The following is a 22,091-nucleotide window of genomic DNA, read 5'->3' on the forward strand; positions in this document are numbered from 1 at the left end:
TAGCCCTTCAGGGCAAATCACAAAGCCATGTTATCTTGGAGAGACGGCTTTTGTATCTGGATTTCTGAATGAGGTGGAAAAAGTGCTTTAAATCCTTCATATGATCTGACTCAAAAATCTGCCTTTTTCTATTGAGTGTAATGGTATATGTCACTTGCAAGCAGATGATTCTGATACACTGGGAACTGAGGTATCTGAAGACCATATAAATAGACTAGTTATCAGGAATGGTCTTAGATACTTGAAGTTGATGAAATAGAATATAATGAATTAGGATGTGCTCAATCCTACTCTCAGCTTGCCAAAAGAAATTTCTTTGGGGTTATTTCCCTCTAGGCAGAGATGCAGGGCCACACAATTTATTGACTTCAATGCTTGCTCTTGAACTTGCAGACACAGAAATGTAGTCTGCCAGGTAATGCTAGTATTACCTGGCTCTCATCAGGATTCAGTCTGAGGAGATTGTAAAGTATTTCTCACTAACAAGGGAATTATTATTCCCAGATTTTGATGTGGAACTGGAACTGCAAGATGTGAATTGACGTGCCAAACTCACCTTAACACACCCTGGAAAATAATTTTGGATCATAGACCAGTGCTGAAATTTTGGTAGCCAAATATTATGTACCCCAAGTGCGAACAAAGTGTTACCTGAGACTGGAACAGCGTTAGGTTGTTGATTATTTTTGTTCTGGCTGAAATTCCCAATTATATTTCTCTTCTGGTAACTTTCGAGTTTGGAAAAGCTATTTGCAGTGGAAACTGTTTCCAGAAGACATAACTTTTGTCATACCTGAAGAGCTAGGGAAAATGACTGAGTAGTGCACTGCTTTTCTTCCTCTGTGCTTTAACAGCTTCACTTGTAGAAGAGGACTGATTATTCTGATTGACTTCTGTACTTTGAGAACCTTAGCTACATTTTATATGTTTATGTAGTTATTTTCCTGCTGTTCCTAATCCTCTGACACAAACTATGAGATGGAAATTAAACAAGAAAATAATATATGAATTTGTTTTCCTTAACTGTGCAAAGGTTTATTATGCACTTTTAGTTGACATATGGACTTCATCCTTTTGTTCAAAATGGAGAAAAATAATTCCCTCAATGGAATTGCTAAGAGACACACACATTGCACTCTGTCCTCAGTTACAGGTACTGTAGTAAAACTCTGGCTTAATGCTTTTCTTGTTTTTCTATTCTGGAGAATACATGCTATGATCAGAGTTGCCAAAAGAGAGATCATGTGCATTACAAATATATTAAAAAATATGTCAGTTTTCTAAAGTTTAATACAAAGGGAATTTAAAGTCTGTTTTTTTTTTTTTTTTTTTTTTTTTTCTTTCTTTTCTTTTTTTTAAGGTTTTGGACATTCATTGATTATTTATCTCAACACCTATTAAGAATTTTTCTTGTCAGTTTTATCAGTCTGTTTTCCTTACTTCTATGAATTCAAGGGGGAACAGAGAAGCCCAAACTCTGGAAAAGTGAAAAATTGTTTTACTTGACAAATCCAAAAGATTGTAAAATGAAAAATGTACAAGAAATAATTTATTTCCGGGGACAGAGTAATTTTTCATGCTAAAAAGTTTTACATAAAACTTTGACTTGCTCTAACAATGTCTAAAGCACTGAAACCCATCCCCCCAAGTCACAGCACAGAGCCCTGCAGTATCATTTCTGCAGGATAATTAGCATTCTGCATAACAGAAGCCAGAGCAGTGAGGTCAGGTTTCAAAGTGGGAAGCAAGGGTAGGCCCCTGAAATTGTGTATATGGGTTAGCTGCAACCAGCCTGGCAAGCCATACAGTTCTGTTATTCTTTTAACCCTTTACTGATAGACGTATTTAGCACAGTGCAGGGATAAAGATGCCATTTCTGAACAGAATGTAATACATACCTTGTCTGTTCCCACTGGTTTCCGAACACTGTATCAGGTCTGTCACTAATGGTCAAGTAGACATATGTGAAGAGTCTGTACTCTGTGTATATGTAAGTGTAGATTTCTGTATTTATTTTATGATACTTTTATTTTCCTTTTTAACTCTTAAACACATATCTTTTCAAATGGGCTTGCTTTTGCTACAAAATGGGCTTGTTCCTGGGGTCTCTCTGCTGCTGTAATATTCTCATGCTCTTCCCTGGCAGAAAGTATGTGTTAATCATTATCAGCATTAGAAAAGAAAGATGTTTTAATGTTAATGTAACAACTTCCTCTTATGGTAAGACATATTCCATTACTCATTCCACAACAGATGTTGTTTGTGACCACTTTGGTCAGGACTTGTAGAAGTCTACTGAAGCAGCAAACACATGTAAAAGACTTTCTTCCTCTCCCAGACCCTGTTAAGCTAAGCAGAACACAAACAATTGAAGGATTTCTATTAAAATGTGTTATGGGCAGCGCAACCCTTTGGATAGTGTTGCACTGGGGAGTGAGGTACTTGAGACTTCTCCTGAGCTCTGAAGTCAGGGTGCAGCCTGGAGTGAGCATTTTCACCTTTTGCAGTACTTCCAGATGGTGAAACAGTATGGAGTGAGTTGGGAAAAGAGGGTTAGTTTCCTTGTGTGACATTTGTTATGCATTCTCTTGGCCACTTCCTAACCCATCAGCAGTTTTGGTTTGGACTGCAAAAGCTTGTAGTTAGCGGAGAAAATCTGCTGATAATCAGTGTGCTTTCAAGAGATATATTCCTAGAAGAAGCAGTGGCAGGGGAGGGGGTGTGGGGCACATTGCAAATGAATGTCAGTGTCTCTGCTAGAGTTGCACAAAATTAACAGAAATTAGATCTCTAGCTACTGAAGAGAATCTTCTGTACTGAGATAGCTATTAAAATAGAACAATCAGAGATTATGGTACATGAGAGCCTTTTTAATTGTTAATTTGCCCACTTCAAAATGACCATACAGTGAAATCAGTGTCTTTTAAAATAACATTGTTTTCCTTAAAATTGGTTTCCCTTTTCAGCATTATCTTTCTGAGAGGACTGTGGTGATATTGTTGGGAATTATCTATCCCACACTGAGGGAGCCTATCTGAAGCTAACACAGTCCCTGCAAAGTGCAAGTATAATTAACCATTCTCCTCCCCCTATTTATCTTGATTTCTGCTTCCATCTAGTTGTTTTTCATGCTTGTAAAGTATAATTTGAATAAAGTTTTAGCACTTTCTTCCTACACAACCTCTCGCTCTCCATTCCCTCCCTCCATAACACTGCAGTGATCGGAGTGTGAATTATCTCAGAGTAAGGGTGGGTGAACTGTTCTGCCTGAGCTCAGCAGCACTGAAGACAATGGAGCACAGCGTCAGCGATTGACACAATTCTTTCTTATAGAGACATTTTGTATGCTAATGAACCTCTGATGGCAAGACCAGACTTTTTTTTTGCTGCTAATTCTGGCAATATCTATCTCTGATGAGAACCTAATTTCTACCCACAAGGATTTTCAGAGTAAAAGAGTGAGAAAAGAATGAAGCTCAGTATTGATGCAACTCTCCACTTGGCTTCACTCCTGTGTTTTGCCCACTGTCAGGAAAATAGAGCCTCTAGACCAAAGCAATTGGCATCTGGTATTTCCTTTCAAGTGCTTCTATATGAGCCAGTCTCCTTTCACTACCGGATTCCTTGCAGAAGCCTCTCTTTAAAGCAGTCACTGCTTCCTCACTAATTAGCCCACAAGACACAGCTGCATAGCCAAGAAACATTGATCTAATAGGTTTAAGTGGTGATGGTCAAGACTGAGCAGCTACCATGACATGTCAGCATTGGAAGACAAACAAAAAGAGGCTTTGTTGCACTTTTTTTTTTTTTTTTCTTTTTTGAGTGTGTGTGTGTGTGTGCTTTATGGAATGTAAAACGAAAGAAACACAGAGGAACTGCAAGAATCAGATAACTGTATTTACACACTCAGTATCACATGCAAAGCATGACTGCTGAATAGCTTTGTGGAAGGTTGAACACTCAGAGCAATTGTTCCCAGCCTGCTCTTAGTTTGAAATCCATGGCTTTCATTTCAGACCCAAAGAAGGGCTTATGAGAGCCATAGTTTGTCTGTTTTTACCAACTAGGTCAGCGGGTTTAATTAGAGATGCTGCATCTCTCTCTACAGCTTACTTCCCAAGGCTACTCAACTATTTGAATAGATAATCCCAGTTCCTAATAATTACAGCTGCAATATTATATATTTTGCAGAGATAACTCTTTCAACTGAAAATTTAGAAGCTGCCAGTTACATCTTCTTGTATTAGTACTCTGTCATAAGGCACAGGCTGACTTATCTGTTGTTCTCTTCCCCTCCTGTCTGCCACACACAGCTTTTCCTAGCACCACTGAGGTGTTAGTCTATGGAGGTGTGATTCTATACCAAACCAGCCTGGCTGGTGGGACCATGGTGGGGATTCACATATTTTTGTTTTAAAAACAAGTTGTGGCAGTTGAACTGGTGGCTCAACATCTGCAGGTGCAAGTTAATCTGATATTAGCCAGGTTTCAACTGATTTAATAATGTTCACACCCAAAGCAGGTTTAATTAACTTGGATTTAGATGAGGGCATAAGAGAGGACATGTCAGCTTGGTGATTAATCAAAGGAGAAAGAACCAGCAGCTCTATCTCGCCTCCATTTCAGGCTCTCCAATAGATTAGCAATGTGACCTTGGGCAGATCTCCTGGCATGTTTTTTGCTTTGCTTTCTTCAGACTGGATATAATCAATTTCTCAGAATATATGCAATACTGAACTCACAGGCATCTGTGAAACTTAATTCCCTGCATGCGGAAAGCGTTTTGGCAGCTGCTGAGGAGTGCAGCTCTGCTTGGAAGGGGCAGGGCCTGCCTTCTGCCTGAGTCAGTGGCTCACAGAGTGCTCACCACCAGGAGTCATAGGTGCTGCTGTCCCTCACAGTGATGCTATCTTGCACTGACTCTAAATTACAAAGGGCATGTGAGTACCAAGCTGGCTTGGATGCTCCTATCCAGCAATTTAGTCTCCATTTGCAAATATGGATGGAAAATCCACCCAATTGTTTTTGTTTTGTTTTGTTTAGGAATGGGTGTAAAAGATCCTCATCAGGAAAGCCTGTTTTGCCCTGTTTTGCCTTTGTATGCAGAACGTCTGTAATAAGATGCCTAGAACTTCCAGTGAACAAAGGTGAAGAAATCATTGCTGCCCATGCCTCTGCTGGCAAAGCACCTTCTGCTGAAGACCTGCCTCCACAGGCTGCTCTGTGTGTTCTTGTTGACTTTTTGGCCAACACCATGTAGCCATCTGCTGTTCTTCTTGGCTGATCCAGCATTGCTGCTAACTGTTTCCAGTCAATCCATCACAGAAAATGTGAAAGTCCTCAGTAGCTTCCTGTTCATCTGTGCTATGGTGCAGCTTTGCTAGGTGCTCCTGTGCATGCAAAACATTTTGATTGTTGTTTATTGTTATTCTGGCTAATGCTTTTTGGTTTGTTTCTCTCAGACAAACCATATCTTAAAAGTAATGGAAGAGACCTAGAAGATCAGTATAATTGCCCTAGTTTTCTAAAGGTTATGTTTTGGTGCACTTGAGTACTGTGTCATCAGTCTTGCTTCGAAAAATCAGAAAGAATTCAGGAAAGCTGCAATGCCCCTTTTTTTTTTTTCTCTCCCAATGCCTTAGAACAGACAGTAGTAAGAGAGTCAATGTTCTTAATTGTCCACACTGATCTAACATGAATTTCTTCATCAGAAATTCTCAATAAATCAGATATTCCAGCCTTGAACGGGGGCACTCAAAAAAGGTGGGAAGTGAGAAATCCAAGATATAACTCTCAGCCCGCTTACAGATTTATTTAATATTTGGGAGCTTGCACACAATTAACTAATTGAGAAAAAATCAGTGCTTGGGGTAAAGAGCAGGCCTTCTAAAATAAGAATTTGGCATCATTTGAAGGGCAAACACTTGACACTCGACGTGAACTTAAGCAGGAACTGACTTTCAAAGAGAAATATGTCTGTCACATTTAAGTCTACACACATATTCTCTTCAATATTTGGGATTCCAAGCTCTTTGAAGGTAGTCTCTTCACTTCCCCGCAAAGCACTTTTTTGTTCACCTTTGCAGTAATTTTCTCTCTTCTCTCCCCTCCTGCCCCCAGTCCCCTTAATGTTACAAAAGAATTTGCTTCTGGGATGAGATTTTCTTGCTGAGTTTCATCCCCAAATTATATTTTACAGATGACTTTGAAATTCCCTGTAAGTGTGCTCTCATTATTGGATGTCTTTGATACAACTTTAAATGCAGCTGTGCAGACATTGCCACTATTAGTGCTAGGAAAATATAAAACTTACATAGTGAGAGGAATAGTCAGAGCCAAAAAAGCTTGTGATAGATAAAAGTAGCAATACGTTTCAGATATGGGACCCTGGCCTTGTAAACATTGCAAAGCTCTCTGAATTAGTCACTTCACACAGTATTCTTAGGGGACTTTTAATCAGACCATGTTGTGCAGTGGCTCATCCTGAATGTATTTAGCCTGGGGATTTTTACCCTGATCTATATTTTCGTTGGTTTTTTTTTGGGTTTGTTTTTTTTTTTTTTTTTTTTTTTTTTGCTTTTGTCTCCTGGAGATTAGTACAGTAGAAAAAGAACAGAGACATAGCTAGAGTGGGCTGATCAATGCTGTATTGGGCTGAACAAGAGGCATGCTTAAAGGACGTTGACTGTAAACTACTGCAAACCACATACATTTTTCAGCAGATTGGAGGACCAGTTCTCACTGCTGAAGGAAAGTATTGACCATGCAAAGAAAATGTAGATAATTTGAATGAGAGTAGAAAATCCCCATCACTAATGCTTCTTCCAACAAATCCAGCCCTTTTTGGGCTTTACAGATGTCTCCAAAACCTCTTCCCGAGGGGCTAAGTTAGCAGGCTGAACTTACTCAGCTGACAAACCTACTGCCCTAAAAGATCTACACCACAGCAGAGAGCGACTCATGATGCCTCATGTTTGCAGACGGCAGCCAAACCCATCCTGAGATTTGAAAAACTGTCCTGTGTGCCTGGGGCAGGAATGCACCAGCAGAGACCAGGGTGATTCTACTCTCCCAGCTCTTGACAAACTGCTTTGCCCAGGACTGGAAAAAGTTGCTGAAGTGGTGGATGAGCAGTCTCACAAGCCCAGGAGAGTACTGCCAGAGCTTTTATTTGTCACCTCAGTTCTTCTTCAGAATGAAAATGGGAGGGATTTTTGTTCACATTTCTCACTATTTTGATGTCTCCTTGTGTAACAAGCATGTTGAGATCACAAAATGGTTTGTGATTGGGTTTTAAAATAAGAGATTTATACATACCAGGCTGGAAGTCGCTGTGGTATGCATGTGATATGTGAAAGAATCTGTCAAAAATTGGGAATTCCTTTGAATGAAGTTCTTCCTGACTGACTTACTCAGTCAACAGAATATATACCTTACATTCTCAATGAGCAGGAGGAGCTAAGTGTTTCTGACATCTTCCTGCTGTGCCATTTTCAGAACTGGTATTCATGTAGCATGTACACTGAATCTCTTAGTGTCAAACCATTGTTCTCAGTATTTCTGAAATCATCATGCTGTGTTGTTTTGAGAAGAGGTATTCACGTACCACAGATCTCTTAGTGCTGAGCCATTGCTTTGCAATGTCAGAGTTGGCAGACTGAAGCAGACAGCAATATGACCAGCACTGGTGGAGAATGCTATTAAAACTCATCAGAAAGAGGACAAACGGGTCCTTACTGAGATATTATTTTGTCATTTGGGATGCACATGGATTAACAGAGAGATGATCCTGTCTTAATAATATGATGTTTTTATTTTTAGACATAGGCACAAAGACCTGGCAAGAGGAAGCTGGGGATGCAAGTTACACAGGTTTCATGATGCTTTTGTGGCAGCAACAAACACATAAAAGGCTTGTATGGTATTGGCAGTATGGTTAAGAGGTGACACATCTGACTGAGTTAAGAAATGGCTTCAGCATAGAGATGGTAATATTTTGGGTGTAAGCTGAAGGGAGGAGCAGAGAATTGCAAAGATGAGAACTGAGTCTAGATTTGTTCCTCTTATTCATACTATTAGTCTGAGGCCATAAAAATGCTGTAGAGCAAAAATATTTGCAGATAATGCAGAAAAAGGGATCGCTGCCAAAGTAAAGAAGCTACATGTGTGTATGGGAAGATGAATGACCTAGATAGAGTAATGAGGAGCTGGACAAAACAGAGGACCAGATTCTGAAAGATCATACTGTACAAAAATGCAGTTCAGGAAAATGTATTTCATGGATAACAGTGAGAACAAATTTGAGGCAGAAGGATTAAAATTGGTGCATACGCACGCAGAAATTTACAGAAACCTTTGCAAATTGTAAGTAAATAGTGGATTTAAGTATTAAGAAATTACCCTCCTTTAGAACTGCAGAGACCTTATTTGTACCATCATCCTCCTTTCTGATCACCTGATTATAAGGAATTATTATAGAGATGGGTAAAGATGCATCAAGTGCAAGCAGAATAATAGAGGGATTTGGAGATACTGGTTGTACCAGTTAAACCAAAGAAATTAGGGCTGCACTCTGTGAAAGAGAAGACTGTGAGGTGAGATCATTTTGCTCTGTGAAGTTCTTGGGGGAATAGGAAGAATTGTTGACAGCAGACAATCTGAATTTGTGTCATCTTGAAAAAGAAGAAGGTACAAATTAAAATTTTGCATTATATGGGGGGAGTTTCTGCAAGGAATTTAGTTTAGAATTCCTTTGTGCAGGGAGCAGATAATATACAAGATGCTGAAAAGTGCTCTGTACTATACAGAAAGCCCAATGGGAACACAAATTTTTACTGCTATATCTCCCAAAGCCACATCTTTGTCTGAAGAGTGCTTTAAAGACAGCACCATTCTTCTACAGAATACAGGAGAGGGCCATAAGAAAAAATAACCTATCTCATCCTCATGAGAATACTCGAAGTGTTTCTCTTGGATTATTGGTAGCATTTTCAGAAAGACTGGATGTCTGAAACCTTGTGAAAATTTCAGCTCTGAAGGAATTGTTTCCTGGAAGAATCAGTGAAGTAGCTTTGAAATTACACAGCACTGGTTCTGAAATTGTGAGACCCCTTTGGGATGTAGGACTGAGAAGACTGAATTTCTGCTTTGACACAGTTTTTACAAGTTTTACAGGATTAATAATACTGCAGCAGTGGAGATAAAAGGCATATGGCAAAGTCTGTAAGACACAAATGAAATGTGTCACTATTTGAATGAGACTAAAAAAATTATTCAGATGGCATACAAGAAAAATATTTATTGGGGATAGACCTGCTGGTGCAATGTGGAGATGAATATACCTGTCTCTCTGGCACTTGGAAGGGAGGTAGATGAAAGTCTGAAGTTTAATAAGAGGAAACTTCTGACTGCCTCCACCTCTCATTTGCTTCCTTCACTCTCCCATGAGTTAAGTGAAATAAATCTACAAGGTATTGCTTTATTGAGTATAAACAGATTCTTAACTTTTTTCTCTACTAAATTGTGTCAAGAATTTTGTATGCAAGGCAAACACTTGTAAAAAGCTCCAATTCAAAGAAATGTGTTTGGCTTCTGTTCTGCCCCTTTTTCATTAAAGGCTTAGTGGACTTCCAGTACATGAAGGACTCCTTGACCTGTCAGTGACATCTGCTAGCATACTGCATCTCAGTCCTACACACTAACTGCTTGCAAGACACCCTAAATTCAAACCTCACAAGCAGAGCTGCAGTTGTAAATTAGTCTTTCATACCAAATATAAAAGAACTAACCCCATTATTGTGCACATCCAAAAAAGTAGGCTGTAACCCTTTTATGTTTATGAGTTGACTTCCTCCTTTTCCTTCAGAGTGAACACACTATTGGGCATCACTTGCTGATGCCAAATGATTTAAATGCACACAAGAAGACAAACAGAAAGGAACCTAATCCTGTCGTTCACAACACAGAATATATACTGCCATACAGTGAATTTTTTTTACATAGGTAATTAATAATAGAGGAACAATGTAGTGACAGTCTGAGTCCCAGGGGAGAAAATTGTCAGCCTATTTATTCATTTATTCTTTTTTAACTAAATTGATGGGATAGTCTGATGCCTTTCTGGATTCCACACAGCTGATGAAACTGCAAAGAAATTTCATTTAAATAACAGGCAAATGTTCCAATTAGTCAAAGCCTAATTCTTCTGCCTTGAAATGATGAATGGCACGTACTATGGCCTCTGCCAGTCTGAAGGGGTAAACGCTGCCCACCAAGAGCCCAAAGACATTGATGTGAACATTTTGGACATGGGTTCAAATACCTTAATCCGTTTTGATTTGCCAAGAGTCTACAACTGTCTTGTTAAATGAGATATCACTAATTCTATCATATAAACTCATCTTTAAGCTATTAGGGAGTTTGAGGGAACTAAAATACAGTTCTTGGGAGAATAGAGAGAATAGCACTCAATTTTACTGCCTAATGAATGATTATGTGTTCTGTGTGGTGTACACTCACAGAAATTTCATCCTGCATGGTGGTTGAGATCTCAGTGTCAGCAAGGGAGAGATTTTCATAATAACAAAGTGCTACTAATTTGAAAACATGTCAACAGCCAAAGAACCCAGATACAAGCAAATATCTCACAGTTCATTTCTCTCGCAAGGCAGGTGTTCCTGCAAGCAAAAAGTAAGAGCCCAAAATGCAATTCTTTGAGTGAAGAAGTTTGTAGATGGTTTTCAGCATGTTATAGGCTTAACCCTCTTCACAAATTTTATGTCTCTACTTTTGCAACTCTTTATTTTCCCATATTTATCCATTAAGGATCACCTCTACTTCAGTGCTCTTGCATTCTTGATGCAAGCTGCTGGTGTACATATGGAACAAGAATCCCCAGAGTGTATTATAGCACAGCGAGTAAAGAATGATTTTTGAAATAACTAGCTACAGCTGAATCATGATAAATCATGATATTTCATTGAATTTATCTTCCAAATATTAAATGTACGTAGCTGTGTCATGTTGAAATATTGAAATATCTCCAATGTAATCCACTGTAATCCATTGTTGGGAGCTGCAGGGGAAAAAGCAGTGAAAGGTTGGGTACCGTTAGATAACCAATAATCTGCACAAACTCTTGGAACTGGCAGCAGAGCCACAGTCACAACACTAGTTTCAGCCTGAGAGAGATTGACACTCCCTGTACCAGCTATTTGGCTGGAAACTTAAATATGTCACTTGGCAGCGAGAGCTGATAAAAGCCCTGTTATTTTCTGGTCTAAGAGCAAAACAAGACTGCAGCCTCTCTAAATTATTACACAGAGCTTGTAAGGAATTGTTGGTTTATGTGAAGTAATTTGATCAACCTGGTCATTAGATGAATTTGTCTCCTCCACTCTTATTTTATTTGTGTATGTCTATGCACATATTGCATTTTTGCCCAGTTACTTAGTTCTAATTAATACACTGGATATGAGCATGGTATGAACGTCTGTTTCCCCTAAAGCACCCTGCAGAAGTGGAGGAGTCTGCAGAGAGGTGAGCAGCACTGTGAGACCTGCAGGATCTTCTCAAAGGCAGTATTTGCAGACTCTCAAACCCCCAACGCTGGCTGGAAAACCCAATGTTTGTTGAAATCCTGGTATCTACTGTAAACCTAAAGCATTTCCTCTTGTAACTCTGCATTATTTGTACAGAAACTAACATCTGGGACATGCAATCTTAAGAACAGAATAACATTTGCTGTGTGTCTAAATGAATATGTTAAGGAGGGCTAACGTGTGACTCTTCACAACCTTTGTGACCTTTCCTTTCCATGTTCCCCTGCTTCAGGACTCTGTTGCACTGCCTATCACATCCCAGTTTATTTGCAGACTGATGGATAAAACAAACCCCTCCTGCAGAGCTGAACTGGAGCTCATGGTATAGAGGTTTCACTCTATATATATTCACTCTATAGGTGAGAGCTCTGAACTCAAGGATTTTTTGGGAAAAGCAGTGTTCCAGGCTTGATCTTTTCAGGCTGAAATAAATGAGAATCTTGGTTTTAGTTCTATTCGAGTACATTTTATATGTACACAACTTTTGTCACCTTTCTGAGCAGGGAGATATGAACTGAGTACAGCAATACCTCTTAATTGTCAAGCTAGTAGCATTTTATATATCATTTATGGATGTAGGACTGCTGCTTGAAACAGTTCTGCAGTGTAGTGGTCTTCACTGGTTGCTGTCAGTGAGCAAGTGCTGACTTTGAAGGAAGTCATACTGGAATTTAACTGCATAAGAAGCTTCAGAGTGATTATGATCAGGAAAATATTTATCCAAATTTTTCAAGGTTGTGTACTTTCCCCCACTTTCTTCTGTACTGGGATGAAGTCAGAATCTTTCAAAACAGAAATCAGAGATGCTGCAGATATACACAGTCTTTGGAAACAGCATTCAGATCCTCCCCTGCCCCCCCTCAAGGCCATTGGTCATGCATGACCAGGCAGTGCCAAGTCGGCATCAACATGCAGTAATGCAGGGGGGGAGCGGGACCTGCCTGCAGAGGACAACAACATAAATGCACACAAGGGAGATCAGAGTCATCCTGTTTAGTGTGATCTACCATGCAGCATTTAAAGTCTAGGTTGCTTGGACTGGAACAAGGACTTCAGGCCCAAAGGCTGAGAAAAAAAGGCTAGGACCTGAGCTGGTATATTGGTGCATGGTCATCCAAACAGTCAAATCGTAAGCCCTGTTGCAGCCTGCATCAGCTCCCACAGTATGCCCAGACAAGGTCTGCAGGATGGCACAGGTGAGGATCTGCACCCTTAGGCAGTGTGGATGAGGCTGTATAAAACCTAGAGGGAAGAAGAAGCCAAGCACCAGCAAACACAAGACAATGTGCTGCTGAGAGGCAGTGGGAAGTGCCCAAGGAGCTAGGCCCTCCTGCTCATTTTTCTGCATCTCAGCCTCTTCCACTTGAGGTATTGTACCTGTAGGAGTCCTGAGCTGTTGGAGCAGTGCTGTGAGCTGTGTTATTTGCACAGACAGGACTCCCCTAATACTGGACTGGTGCCTCTTTTGGGAAGGAAGCCTTGCTCTTCTCTCTTTCTTAAAAATCCCATGCGTCTTGAACCTTGTATATTTATTCTTATTAAAAATTTTGACATTGAGTTTGTGGAAAAATATTCTATGAGGAAAACTCTTGATCCAGTAAAATATTAGTTTGACTCTTATTAATTCAACTGGCTTTCTCTGTTTTAGCAGATGTTTGAGTCTTTAAAGCCCTCTGGGAACAATGTATTTTAAGCTTGTTCAATTTAGAGAATCACAGAATCATAGAACGTTTTGTGTTGGAAGGGACCTTAGAGATCACCTGCTTCCAATCCCCTGCTGTGAGCAGGACTGCCACACAAAAAAACTTCAGGAGAGAGTGTGAATGCAGCCCCCCATGGTATCAGGCGTAGATAAAGAAAGAACGTGGAAACTGGAGGCACAAAGTTTTTGCAAGAGCAAAAAATGAATGAAAGAAGACATGTAGTTTAGGAATGCTGAAAAAAAGAAAGAGATGATGGGTTCATGGAAAACTGCCCGTGTATTAAAAGTACTTGAATTAAAATATCCTCTGCACATGAGCATAAACTGTACACTGTCCTCTCTAGATTTTAGGGAATTGAGAGCATAAGGAGTTAATTTTTTTACTGTATTTTTCACTGTTTTTCTTCCCAACCACGGCTTATTTTTTTTAATGTCAGATCTACATTGACACTCATATCAAAAAATCTGTGATTTAACTTGATAGATCAGCTACTGTGAGGGGGCAGGGGCAGAATTGACCCTACTATTGAGATATATGATACTTATTTAGTAAAATGACATATATTCTTTATGAGATGCACAGGTGTAAGCTGTACACTTCTCATTCAAGGTTACTTACAAAGAAGGATTTAAAGAAGCTGAGTCTGTTCTCCTGCCCTCCTTTTTTTTTTTTTTTTTTTAATTTAAAATAGAAAATACAGTATTTTCTGCATTAGAAATGCTATGTACTGTGATTGAGTGAGAGAAGAGATGAACTGTGACACCACTTGACATTTATACAGGAGCAGTTCTGCAGGGCTAGTAGTTTTAGCTTAGTTGATGGGTGCAGGGTGATTCAGGTTGCTTTATTTTGTCTGCACAAGTGCAGCATCAGTTCACACATGCTTAGCGTAAGTTGCCACTTCTGCAATTAGAAGAATGCCACTACTTTTTGCAGTGTTTCAAAAAGGTGATTTGTGGGAAGTACTACTCTCTTGATGTGTTTAGATCGTTCTAAACTATTTCAAAAGAAGTCAAGAAAAAATCCATGACCTCCAATACAGGTGAAAAGAAAACATAGAAACTACATAAGCAGAAACAGAAATTTTAGGTGATACAGCTTATCTACAGAGAGAGACTCTCCTGTACAGTTAAGAATTTTTCATCATACACTTCAATGAAAAATTCTGATTTGTTAAAAGAGTTTCAGGAAATGAGCTGTTTTATTTCAGTGAATTATTTGTTAATAAATCACATTTTCAATAAGAAATATCTACTTTGCTATTTACAAAATTGATTTTTTTTTTCAGTTAGAACTTACTTTTTCTTTCAGAATTTAATCTAATTTGCACTGGAAAGAAAAAAAAAGAAACTAGGCCATAGGATACATTTCAATTGAACAAACCCCACTTTTTGTCTGTTTCATTTTGCAAAAAGAGGTTCTTTCCAATCTATATTATTCCATGAATCTATGAAATTTCATTTTTTGAGGCTGGGAAAGTAATAGGAATATCAGATCTTTTTGTGTGCGCTGCCTAAACCCTGCTTTCTAATAATGTCTTGATAACTCCCTCAGAAAGCTTACAAATGAGCAAATTTCTTTGCATTTTCTTCTGTCGGAGAGAAACTTGGTAACCTGAATAAAAGTATATAATTTGTTTGGTCTTTGTTTCCCCTTAGCTCCTTTGCCAAAGAACAGTGTCGTGATTTTTGATTTTCAGTTAGAAGCAGCAGTGAACAGCAAAGATGCTGGAAATATACATTAAATCTCTCAATTGTAGTTGAAAATGTCTGAAAAAAATTACAGTCCAGTCTGCTTTCCATTTGAGACTGTCTATTTACGATGGCTTTAAAACGCCTCACATGAGAAATCTTTCTCAAACCTTTTAACCTTAGCCTTTTATTAAACCAGATATTTCAGACCATCTCAAAATAGATGATTTTGAAAGGTGTACTCAATGACCTAAAAATTGAAAACAAGACCATTAATCCTTAATATTGGGTGTGAATTCTTCATATTATTCTTTGGAAATTAAGACAGAAGAGTATTTCATTAAAAGCATCACAGACACCCATAGCAGAAAAGAATGAAACTAAGAAAAGATGTATGGATTCCAGAAACCCAGAGCGATGATCATTCTTCACCAAGATCCAGCATTTGGATGAGAGTCCCTGTACAGTTCAGGAACACAGAAAGAAAAAAAATGCTGTGAAAGAACAGATTGTGTCAACAAATGTGGAGTCTCTAGTTACTCCTTGACACTTTACCAGGTTGGGTAAAGAGACTTTTACTCTTTCTGCTAGTACTGGACATCTGGTTCACAACCATCTCCAAAACTTCAATAAAGCTCATCAGGAAGCAGAAACCTAAAGAAGCTTCTAGAGATAGTAGAAGCTTCTTTATTAAGACTGTACTTTAAACCCTATTTTTAGCTAGAAACAGCACAGTTGATTTCCATCAGAGAATGATGTGCTAATACTTCATTAGTGAATTATGCTGTCATCATACCAGGTCACTAGAGAGAATGACTGATTTCAGTTTATCTTGTCTGTATGACAAAATGAAACAAGGGAATTTACAAACAGGTTGATGTGGCCTTCTCTAAAATTACTTAGGTCATTTGGAACTCCATTGCTGTTCCCATTGCTGTCCACTATCTATGGTTATTCATTAATCAGATACTTATAAATATGCAAGAAATATCATGGGAACTTCAATTTGTAAGCAACCCATTTGCAAGAGCCTGTAGTACCATTTTTCTGAAAGACATCAGACCTGCTGATCATTTATACTCTAGGTGGATGTGTGTTAGACTTACTAGATGACTGCAAACCCTAGACAAATATATTTTAAAAATATCTTGAAATATGTCTAGAACAGACAGCATATAGGAAAACCCATTTCTCTATAATGGCCTTCACAACAATGCTTCACATCAGAGAATTATATAGACAAAAACAATAGCACTGTTATAACAAATATATGGATTTGTATTCTGCATATGAGATTGGTTGTATCCATGAAAAACTGCAATTTTTGGGTGTTAACATTTCTTGCCAGACAAGGAGCACATGTGAATTACCTCGGGCATTGTGTGAAACTGAATCAGTCACATTAGCCACTGGTGGCAATCACCTGAGTTAACAGCAAAGTGCACAGCAAGTTCCAGGGAAGTGACAGAACTTGTACTTGGATAGTGAGAGAAAATGCTTGAGATTCTGTTCTGATTTTTTTTTTTTTTCAATTTGTAAAAATGAAAATGATCCTTTGGTACTTGATAGTAGCTTTTCATATTATTTTCTCCCTCAAATGACTGTTTATTTTTACTGTTTAGTAGGTATATCTTAGTATTAATTTAATGCTTCTTCATTTGTTTTCACATATCTGTATTACAGACAATGTTGAATAGGTCATATCTTGGTTTTGATATTTAAGTCCCCTTTCTGATTTTCAACAGAATAAAAATTGGGCTTGCGATCTCTTCCATGGTTCTTCTGTTATTATAAATGTGCCACTTCAGCCAGGATAGACATAAGCAAAGAGTAAGCTCAGAATTGCCCATTGTAATCAAATTGGCTATTTTCCAAACAATTCACAATCTCTATCCCAGTGTGACCTTTCAGAGCACTACACTCAGCAAAACAGGACTATATTACCTTTCATGCACTATTGTTCATTTTCAGGAGAAAGCCAGGGTTATTGTTCAAATTTTGTTCAATTACAGTGAAGCAACCTCATTGCTTTCAGGAGGAGGGCACAAACAAGCCAGGTCAACATTTTGTACAGTTCTATGTTCAGTGTTATGCAGAAAGAGAAAGGGTTAAAAGAACACTCTGTAGTAAAGAAGCAACAAACAGTATGCTTAATAAGAGAATGGATGCTATTTCTCAGTCCAAATAACCTCACCTGGCTTTGTTAATAGTTTCCAGAGGCATAAGCAGACATAATGTATACGTTGGGCAGGAGCCAGGAGAGGTGCACTGGAGAGGTAAAGTTATTACCTAAAGAGGTAAATGAGCAGAAGAGTTCTGGATTAAGCAAGCATTCAGCCTGAGGATCTTGGGCTCTAGGCTGCTTCTACTTTCCTGTCTTCTCATTCACCATTACACCTTCTCTTAAAAATCTTTGAGTTTATACAGATACTTTAAAAAAAATCCCCAAACTCTTAGATTGCCCAGCAGAAAATTATTTACATGAAAACTCCTGCCTGAGCATAATTTTTCTTGAGATGACATCTACTTTGAAAATATAATATGATTTCATCTCAGATATAAAAGTAGCAATCTCCTTTTTTTTATTTGTTTGTTTGTTTGTTTGTTTCTGCAGAAAATAAGAAGTATAGAACTTGCTGGCAGTATATGGCTAACAGCTATATCAGTGAATCCTAAATAATCTATAAATCCATATAGAGGGTAAAATATCACTGATGTATGTAATTGGGAATTCTTAGAGATAGAATTTAGTGTAATTTTGTTTGTTTGTTTGTTTTTCCCTATCTTGATCCCACTTCGCTGGTGAATCTGGGAACAGTCTGTGATAGTACAGAGCCACTATTTATTATACCTTCATGCTTCCCTTGAGTATAAGTTATGATATATCAGCATTATCTTTGAGGTCTACTGAATCTGTAGATATGCAATACACTGAAGAGTGAAGATGGAATGAAGCTGAAAGGATTCATGAATAAAATGTAAGTGGATACTTCAAACTAAAGCACAAATACCACACTGCTTAAATGGAAAGAAATCACTCCTTTTTGTCAAGTAGGAGCAGTGGCAATAACAATAGGCTAGGATTTCTGTGGCCTTTGGTCTTAGGTTCAGTTGTTATCGGAGAGTGGCACACAGCAGGCACTGGAATGCTTTCTTTTCACATGATGGTCTCAGCTGAACTTTGGCGAGAAAAATAAATATCCTACTGTGTACAGAGCCTTATAGATTGGTGAGAGAAACTTTGCCATCTCTGAGTGATACCTCCCAACATGCAGCACCTCCAAAAATAAATAACCTTTCAATCCCAAATTCTTGATAAATGGAAAGCACCGTTTTGCCCCTGGCACTGTCAATTTTCTCTCCTTTTTCAGGGAACCTGATTATTCATACTCAGTATATAAACATACTCCATGAGGTAAATAGGTATCAAGGCTAGTGCTGTTTTTGAACATAGATCATCATTTTCTTACTCCCTTACATCATTTAACTCTGTTCTGCTGACCCTGGGACCTGCTAATACACACTGCAACCAATAACCATAACTCCATGATCCGTATAGAATACATGAGGAATGGTGGCAAGTATATAATTGATTACCTTCAGTAGTGCTGTGTTATTATTATGTGACTGTTAGAGCATTCCTAGTTTGACAGATTCCTATTAGCCAGTCAGTCTGAGCATGTAGTGTATTATTTTACCAATACCTGATGCATATCAATAAAGTGTGTGAACACTGCCTTAAGAGAACAGCTGAATTGGCTGGGATGGCACAATCTCCTATGTTCTCACCTGAAATATAAGCTTACTTATGCTTATAAGCTGACTAATCTTTTTTAATTGCAGGAAAAGTTTGGGTAACTTTCTTCCTTGCTTATCCTGAGTCCTTGAAAGGAAGTGTCCAAACAGTACAAGAGGTTATTTTCATTGTACACCCTTTCCAACAGCAGAAGCTAAAATTACAAGAAATCTTGTACTGTGAGACAACCTGTTCTCAGAAGATTTCCAGCCCATTAACTCAAGAATCAGATTGTTTGGATTAGATTTGCACAAACAGCCAAGTTTTTCAGGTGCTTATCCAAAAACCAATGAACCAAATCCTTTGAGGTTTCCCCACATACTTAATATATTATGTAAATATTGACTATATCTGGAAACAAGAGCAAGATGGGAAAAATCTTCTTGTCCAGGAAAAGCAGAGTTCATTCTTGCTGGACAAACAGAGCTGTCATGTTTTCTACTGGCTGAATGAAACTGGCAATAGTGAGGGGATGCACAGTTGAGGACTGGGAGACTGAGGGTGACAGGAGCTGAGGGTGACTGGAACAAGAAAGCAGTGAGGTTCTAGAGAACAAGAAGTACTGGAGCTGCATATAGCTACAAAATGGTCTTTTGCATTATATATAATTATATACATATGTATAAAATACAGAGCTTATATAAGAAAAGGGATAGCTGTGAGGCTGGGAGATTGGCAACATAGCCTCTGTGCCAGTATATGGCCAGTGCTCAGCTTTTAGCTTGTGACCTCAGTGGGGGCCATAGAGAAAGTGGCATGAATTTTATTCATGGTGGCCATAAAAAAAGGGCATGGGACTGTCAGCCTTCTGAGGGGTGGATGCTGCTTCCAGCATCTCAGCAGCAGAACAGCTGGCCCTGATCTCTGGTCTGTTAGATCCCTGCTTTGATCTTGCTTTGGGCAGAGGTGTTGATCTAAGTGATCTCCAGAGGTCCCTTCCCAGCTCAGTGACTCTGATTCTCTGAAATCATCACATACCAGCTAGGATTTTCCTAAGATGTGGCAGAAGCTAAGTACAAAGCAGCCACAAACTTCTGTCACATTGTTGAGTAAGTTCTTATTCTGGCTTGCACACTTTACTTTCCTACATTTCAAAAAGTGAGGAAAAGTAAATCAATTTGTTACATTTATTTCAGGGTTGTGAGGTACAATAATCTACTGGAAATACATATAAACATCAATCAAAAATTTAAGAAACTACATGTGAAAAATGCAAATCATCTAATTTTTCCCCCTGTAGTTTCCATTGCACAGGTAACTGTAACAGGTATTCTGCTGCAACATGTTGCACAGAATAATGCTGACGGTTTTTACTAGGAATGTAATCAATATGATCAAACAAATTTTAATCAAGATAGCTGGAACAAAGTGTTTGTTATTATATAGCTTCTTACCTAATGCATTACAATGATATGTTAAGGTGATATGAAGCATAAATCTTGAAGTTGAAATAGCCTGAATGTTAAATGATCATGGCTCCTGCCTCATCCATTTTGTGATTGGCAGTAGCACATAAAGAAGTTTTTCTATATGAGATAGCACTAACTCTGCTCCTGAGGAATAGTATAATGAAGTACTGGCACAGCTGTGTTTTTTAACGATTTGGTGTATGGTAAAGCAAACATGACATGATACTTTATGTTACCTCATGATGAATTGTGAAGAAAAGATGGAATCATCTAGAGCTGTAAAGAGGCTCTTTTTTGCCTTGCCAAAAGGTAACTTCTGCAGACACTCAAATAGTGGTGGAAAGAGAACAGAGTTGTGTGAAGTCATCCTATATGGGAGTTAAAGTGATATTTGCAATTCTGGTTAGCTGACCTGACTAAGACATCAAGGTAAGTTTCTTTTCATCTAGTTTTAAACATTTATGTGGCAAGAATTTAGTGATTACAGTCACTACCACAGGATCCCTTTATACTCAGTAGAGATAAATACGCATTTTTAGGGACAGATTATTTTGACTGTTTTGAGTATCTTCTTTAGGGTAATAAATTTGTGACTGGGTTATTAATCTCATCAGTAGAAATGATCACACGCTGATTTTTAGGGAGAATAATCCTAATCTTGTACAGCCCAGATTTTAACATTTTGTTTCCTGTATTTTATGTCAGCTATGGCATCACAAGATGTTTTGGTACTCAAACTTTAGAAATAAGCTTATAAAAGAAGGTTTCCTCATTTCCACAATGAGAAGCATGGCCAACTATCTTACGTCTTCCCCAAGGGAAAAGAAATCATTTTTTGATCAGTTCTGCCAAGCTGAGTCAACTGGCAGATATTATGCCGAAGTCCCTTGGCTGAGGAAACAGGGATGCAATTTTTAGGTCATCATACATGAGCTATAAGTGCTGTAATGTTAACTCACATGTCCAGAGTAGGTTCTCTGCTGTTCCATGTTTAGTGCTTTTCCTAACCATTATTGGAAATCAAGGATGGTGAAATTCAGTCTAGATTTTTCTGTGTTAATTGTAAACATTAGGATTTCAGCCAAGCTAGAAATAGTGCACAGCAATAAGCTGCTACTTAATAATTTGTTCCTATTGCAAAATATGTCTGACAACTAAGAAACGCTTACTGGGAATTTTCCAACACAATATTTCTGTATTAAACATGCTCCTCAAATGAAAAAAATACTGTCTACTTCCAAATAGTTTTTTTTTTCTTCTTTTTTCCACAAGAAAGTTTGTGTAGATCATTTCAGCTGAAACTGAAACTTTACATTTGCTGAAGGAGCCAGTAATATTTATTCTGAGTCAGTACAACATCCTTTCTCTCATGGGAAGGATTCAGGGCCAAATGCCATGTCCATGATACAATGCCGAGTAGGAATTACAGGGCTGTAGTTCACATAACGTATCCTTTCCACCAACCAAAATGAAACATGTCAGTGTGAGAAGGATAAATGGCAATCTTTGGCTGTCATACAGTAGGATCTTATTATAGATACAGAGATAATGAAACTAATGTATCCTGAGGCAGTGTTACTTAAAAGAATATCAGAGCAGGAGAATGTGTGCTGAATTTCATTTACTGAGACTTTTTCTGATATATTTGGTGTTAAGTTTCAGCAAACAAAACAGAGTCGTGGTCCCTTAGAACTGAAGTTATGTTTGGATAGACGGCATCTGGATAAGGCTACACAAGGTTTTCCCACCTATTTATGAAGGTTTGTTTTCAGGCAAAGTATGCGTAGTTATGTGACCCTTTGTCATTCGATCAATCCATCACCAAGATACTCAATGGAGAAAGTAGATTGGAGGGAATTAACCCCATACAAATTTTCCACAAAACTCTTCTA

General features: G+C 38.4%; 1 long non-coding RNA gene across 1 annotated transcript; it reads left to right on the forward strand.

The window, feature by feature from the left end:
* The first annotated feature begins 4,831 nt into the window (after positions 1–4,831).
* On the forward strand, positions 4,832–5,551 carry LOC128084128 (uncharacterized). The gene is made up of 2 exons (XR_008208352.1): positions 4,832–4,940; positions 5,044–5,551. It is a non-coding gene; the product is annotated as an uncharacterized LOC128084128 (long non-coding RNA).
* Positions 5,552–22,091: the final 16,540 nt, after the last annotated feature.

Source organism: Tympanuchus pallidicinctus, unplaced genomic scaffold, assembly GCF_026119805.1.
Source record: "Tympanuchus pallidicinctus isolate F22 unplaced genomic scaffold, pur_lepc_1.0 scaffold1, whole genome shotgun sequence".
NCBI lineage: Eukaryota > Metazoa > Chordata > Aves > Galliformes > Phasianidae > Tympanuchus > Tympanuchus pallidicinctus.